The sequence below is a fragment of the Pteropus alecto genome, unplaced genomic scaffold (assembly GCF_000325575.1).
Source record: "Pteropus alecto unplaced genomic scaffold, ASM32557v1 scaffold3, whole genome shotgun sequence".
NCBI lineage: Eukaryota > Metazoa > Chordata > Mammalia > Chiroptera > Pteropodidae > Pteropus > Pteropus alecto.
In genome coordinates, this window is record NW_006442484.1 from 23015593 (window position 1) to 23022510 (window position 6918).

General features: G+C 31.6%; 1 pseudogene; it reads right to left on the reverse strand.

The window, feature by feature from the left end:
- Positions 1-3870: 3870 nt before the first annotated feature.
- On the reverse strand, positions 3871-3989 carry LOC112470859 (annotated as a pseudogene).
- Between the last annotated feature and the right edge of the window lie 2929 nt (positions 3990-6918).

The following is a 6918-nucleotide window of genomic DNA, read 5'->3' on the forward strand; positions in this document are numbered from 1 at the left end:
TGTTCAATATTTCCATCTCTTTAGAATATATATTTGTTTAGGGAATTAAGGTGCTTATTCACCCAGAGAGATCCAAACAGATCTTATTGTCTTTCTTAACTTTTTTTTTTTATGCTTATAATTTTAAAGACTTGATGATCCTAAATAAATAGGTCAAATTATTTTGGATTAGTGAAGTCTTGAAAACTATGCAGTGACAAATAGGTATTTGACATATTAAATAATTTTGTTTAAGAAAAATTAGTATATATACTGAAAATTAGTGTAACATTAAAATCACAATTACAATGTTAAACATGTATTTTCTGAAATATAAACTCACATTCATTTTTCTCTATTTATAATATTTAGCAAACTAATCATACATAGTAGTCACTTTCTAGAGACTTATAGATGAGTAAAAGTTGGAACTTTTTCAATATTTATTGAATGTTTATAACATTAGATATTGTGCATTATACAGAATATAATGCTATATATAATATAAACTATTATTTTCCCATTGGAGTCATTTAGTGCTTATCAATATTTTAATGCCAATACTGAATGTTAAAAGCTATTTTTCCTGGCATTATGAGCCAGAAATTCTTATCAGAAGGCACTTCATAGCTACAGAATAATGATAACTGAACTTTATAATGATAACCCTAAAGCAAACAAAATATCCTGAAATCCCTTTTAAATTATTAAAGAAAAAAGTCATACGAGGAAAAATATAGTAATAAGTAGACTTTTATTATGTTCTAGTAATTTGAAAATTGATAATTCACATACATATGGTTACTGTCTACACAGAATTTTTGATTAACTAAAACAATGAATCCCTGACTACACATAATGACAGAATTGACAATCTTAGCATGATAATTAGACCCATTGGTGGACATTCAGAATGATGCTGAAACAGGATTCTGACTTCTTTTCTGTTTATTATTACAATTCAAGTCATATTTATAATCAGTGATGTGGTAAATAATCTTGTCCCTTTCTTCCTTCCTTCCAAACACTCTATTTTTTGGAAGTAACTGAAAATCTCACTAATTCGAGGAGAAAGCAGTCTTCATCATAAGATATTCCTCAGTCCAGATGTTCTTCTTAATACTGAGGAGGAATTAGCCCAAAGCTACAGGACTCCAGGAGCCTGTGGCCTAATGGGGACCTGCAAGAGCCAATTGTTCTCCTCCATAGACGCTGGAGACCTTTCTCTTAAAGATGTCCCCTCATATTATTTGACTCAATATTTTCCATTTTATTTTTATTTTTTGCTGTCAATATAAAATGTTTGAAATAGTATTCCATAGGCAAAATGCTTACACACTGTAGTCATGACTGCAAAGTTAAACAAACAAATGAAGTATATTCTGAGAAAAAATTTACACGTTGTGTCTGGAAACTAAAAAAAAATTTGATATCGACAAAGCCAAGCAATATAATTTCATCAGTTAAAAGAATATGTGTATATTAAAGAGTTCATTCTTTTATATGAGTGACCGTTGAGCAGGAGATGTTTTTGGTTGTCACATCTCCCTGGGAATTAGGTACTGGCTTCTAGTCAGCAGAGACCAACGATACCGCTAAATATCCTACAATGCACAGGATGGCCCCCACAACAAAGAATGATCCAATACGAAAAGATCAATACTACTGAGGTTGATAAACCCTGCTTTATACACAGTGAAATCTGGCTAAATCCCACTTAATGTAAGTCATCTTTAATTTTCTGTGTCATTTCTTCTTCTAGATTCAGGTGAAGGAAAAAATATATAATACAATATACTTCTAAATGAAAGAGCTTATGCACTACTTATTTTGAATGTAATATTGCTGTGTCTATGAGTACACAGATACCGCATCTGGTGGAGTCTGATATGGATAATAATGGTGGAGTGTTTTTCCTGTCTTGACTGTAGTCATTACTGTGATGTTATTTTAGGACTAAGTAGTGTTTGCCCATTGGACCATAAAAGTGTGTCATGTAAATACAGGTTTTAGAGCACACAATAGTCTGTCCATGTGTAGAAATATGAAGAAAAAAAGCCTCATAAAATGCTTTCTAATAGTATTTGCTGGGCATGTGAAGTAATTCCTTTTCAAAGTTAAATCACTTGGAAAAAAAGGGGGCTTCTCTTTTCAAAGACCCTGTAAGTAATTATACAGCATTATACATCATTCATATGTCAATGCAAATTTTGTTTTTAAATGGAAAGAGTTTTGAATGACATGGTACCAAGCAAATGCTCAACATTAACCAAACCTTTTATTTATTTATTTACTCTCACCTGAATTGCTCTTTGAAATTGAATTGGGGGTAGGAGGTTAGTACTTATATAGCCAGCAACCTCATATTTGACACTTTATCCTAGAATTAAATTCTGAACCCCAGAATATCTCATAGAAAAGAAATTTCAAATGATAACATTCACACATAAAAAATCCTTAACAAGAGTTGAGACATATTTCTCAGTAAACATTATATTTATATTGATAGCAAAACAAAATAAAATAAAATAAAATAAAATAAAATGGGAATTATAAAGGGCCAAAACAGTATTTAGAAATGTTGTACTTTGAATCGCGTATACAAGTGTGTACTTGGAAGTGTGTGATTATATTGTTGGAAGATTGAAATCTACACTTCGTTGCATTTTTTTCAGTGATAAAATTTTTCTTATTGAGATCAATTTATAATAATGACAGTTAGGGAGTAAAATTTATAATTATACAAAATGAAACTTTCCAAGTTGGACAAAGTGACTTTGTTCTGACATGCAGAACAAACAATTAGTTATTAAAATGGTGGGTGGCTTATAGACCCTCAGACGCTTTTCAGAACGAATCATCTTGACAGGATAAAAATCTTACAAAATGGAGTTATATGCCTTATGGTATACAAAGACATTTTAAAATTTAGAAACAACTCTAGAGAATTATTGAAATTTTATTTTTTCAAAAATAAGTAGCCAAATATTCAGAAATCTTCACTAAATTCAGATTTTATTTGATTCTAACATTTGAGTAAGTGTGTGGGGGAGACATATAGATAGAAAGATTTATAGATAGATTATAGATTATAGGTAGATAGGTAGATGATAGGTGATAGATAGATAGATAGATAGATAGATAAATAGATAGATAGATTTTTTTTTCTTTTCCAGATTTCTCTCCATCATTTAAAAGATAGATAAATCTACTCTAGTAAGGGTAAGTTTTATACTTTACTTTACTAACAAATGTTCAGATCAAAACAGCAAGTGCTTCTAAATTGTTTCTCAATTCTATTATATAGGTATTTAAACTGAAAAGAAAAAAGTGATATGAATAACACTTTACCTGAGTACAGTGACATGTTTATTCTTAGTTATTAGAAATATGACCTGTTTCATGAATCTCTATAACATGGATAGGTTTAAAACATGCATAAGATTCTTTGATGTTGTCAAAAAATAAAAGATCTCTGACAAGAATTTGACTGGAGACCTATTCAATAATATAATAGTTTACATGTCTCCAGCTAGTGAGAGCTGAGATTGTGGATTCAAAACTAGACCGTCTCATTTGAATTCCATTCTACAGCTTATTGCCTGTGCATCTTCAGGCAAGTTAAGTAATCACCTGTAATTCAGTTTCTTCATCTCTAAAATGGTGATAATAAGAGTACCTGCTTCATAGTATTGTTACAAGAATTAAATGATTTAACATATATACAAAGAGCTTAGAACAGTGACTGGCATATGGCAGCACTATATGAAAGAGTTAGCTATTTTTGAAAAAAAAATTTTAATTTTTTTTTTTTAGGCAAGGCAACTCTTTATGGTCCTCATAGACTGCAAGGATCTTGTCAGCTTACAATCCTTTATTTTTTACTTTTTACACCTACAGCACCTGGTCTTCCTAGATGGTCTCCCATCCAAGTACTAACCAGGCCCAACCTTGCTTAACTTCCAAGATCAGATGGGATCGGTCTTGTTCAGGGTGGCATGGCTGTAGACTGAAAATATTCTTAACATTATTTCCTTGATTTGAAGAATAAATGTTTAACCCTTGAACGAAACTATAATTTGTTCATTTTGTGTTTTTTATGTGTACCAGAATAAGTACTCCAGACAATCTGGGGTCCAAATATAAACATTTTTCACTATACTAGTAAAAGTACTAGCCTTAGCAAATAGACTAGGGTAATTAAGTTTTTAGTTTTAAAGTCTTAGTGAGAATTTCCAAAATAAACATTAAGTAACATTCAGGATTTTATTTCCCAAGATTTCTCTATGATAGGTTTATTTTGAACATGTAGTAATTCATACAAGAGAAAGGATACATAAAGGAAAAAACAACAACAACAAAATGTCCACTTTGTGAAGTTCAATTCAAGGTATGAGGACATACATAAATATTAGATTTGTATGTGTTTATTTTCCTTGTGATTTACGAAATACATTCTTTCTTATTTACCAATGTTCTTACCTAATAGTGCTTTACCACACAATAGATAATTGGTCCAATTGTAAAATCATTTGAACAATATTGATTATGCCAGTTTTATCCTGTGTGTATGGGGTAAGACCTGATAGTGGAGCTCTCATGACAGCCAAGGTCATTTTAAGATTTGTATTAAAGTTAAGCAGCTTTATCTCTCGACAGCATATAGTATCTTAATAGTCGGAACCTAACAGACACATCTTTGGAATGACCTAATAATAATCTGGTCTGTCAACCTCAGCAACCTAATCTTATATTACTCTCTCATTTGCTCACTAATCTCCAGCCACACTAGCCACTTTGTAGTTTCTCAAATGAACTCATTTATTTTTTTCCACAGGGACTTATAACAAACATTGTTTCAACTGCTTAGAATATTCTGCATCCTTCTTTTCACCTAGTCAAGATCTCTATCAGGACATAATTTGAACTTTCATTTCTCTCAACTTCTAAAACAGATTATCTTCTCATTATATTATCTTATATCCTTCTGTACTTTTTTTGAGTGTAGCATTAATTCAACATTGTAGTTTATTTTTTGAGTCTTCTTTCCAGTAGACCATAACCTCCATGAGGACTTGGACCTGCTGTATGTTCATTTCGGCACCCCACTGAAATACCATTGATGCCCTCTCACCTTGACAATATATGTATTCACATCTTCATCTCCTCTTCCATCTTTTGACTAATTTCAAAAAGTCTGCTTAACAGTCCACTCAATATGACCCAGACAGAAATATAGACCCATTCTCATCCCATCCAGATTCTCCACTAGTCTCCTCATTTCTTAAAAAAAACAAAAAAAAACAAAAAAACTTTCATTCACTTACTGGTCAAGCCAGAAATCTGAAAATCATCCTTGCTATCTCTTTTTTACTTACCTTTTTTTACTTACCTATCTTTTACTTACCTATCTCTTTTTTACTTACCAATTCTAAACCATCACTAAGTCCTGCCCTCTTTGTTGAACAAATGTACGTAAATATGTTCACATCTCTTCTCCACAATTACTACATATATCATTCAGTGTCCCACCAGAAAAGAGGGACCCACTCAAAGACTCAAAGTGGATAATATGAAGAAAAGGTTTAATGAAAACATATTTAAAAGTGTGATCCCACTTATATTAAAAAATGAATAAACAAAACAAAAAATAAGCAAATCCATAGATACAGAGGACATGCTGATTGTTGCCTAAGGGGAGAGGGGAATGGGTAAAAAAAAAACAGTGACTGTAGTTGTTTCTTATAAATTTCATCACTAAAACCTAGTTTTGGTAAAATACATACATACATACATACATACATACATACATACATACATACATACATGCATAAATACATAAATAAGTAAAAATAAAAGTTATAGTAAGATTTGTGGAAACCAACCAGAAATACTTCAAGACTTCATGGCTAGGATCAACAGAAGCTGTTGATGATGCAGTCTGAAGTGACAAGGAGAAGGAATCATTACTGGAAACTAGTGAGAATAGCTCTATGGTGAAAGCTGTCTGACTAAGCCATGGCCTTTGATACAAGAGCAGGAGAAGTTAAGGCAAAAAGGAGCAGAGGAAATAAATATCTAACCTCATTCTGTTGCCACCCTCCAGTCTTAGGTTGGTATCTCCAATTAGCAAAATAAGAGTGGGAGTTAGAAGAAAAAGGAACCCCTTCACATCACTCGTGACTGTCAGTATTTGGGAGGCCATAGAGCATGGACAGAACACTGTCAATATTCACACCATTTTTTCCTAGCCTCTATCATATCTTACCTGAACTATTGCAATGGTCTATTAAGTGGTTTACCTGCTTTCTTTCTCACCAATACCTATCCTCAATTCATTCTTAACAAAGCAGTCAGAGTTCTCTTCTTACAATAAATCTTATATTGTTTTACTGCTTAAAATATCACATCGGTTCTTTATACTCCTAAACTCCTCATTTTAAAATTCTATAATTTTTATTATAAAAGTTAATTTTCTTAACTTTTTTTTCCCCTACTAGATTGAGTTCTGTGAAGGGATGCATCATCTATTTTTTATCTCCGTATCACCTAACAATGTGACTAGAACATAATAAATGCTAAATAAATATTGGATGAATTAATGAATTTTAGAAGATAGATTTGTAGTTTTAAAAGCTTCCCAAGTGATTCTAATATTCTAGATTTTAAAGAGAACTATTTGACTAACTAATCTTTTAATGCTCTAGATTATAAAGGGAATAATTAGTAAAGTTAATCCTTACCCATTTAATTCAGTTATAATACGTTAATTAAGAACTCACAGTGTGCTCATGAAATATGTTCCTCTGCTGAAGTCTACCTGTCTTTATTTTTTTTCTGATCCTTTTTTTTCCTCTTTTAGATATCAGTTTAACCTTGGTTAAGCCAACCAAGTATTTCTCCCCTTTTGAAGCTCAAACATGAACTATTTTATGGCAA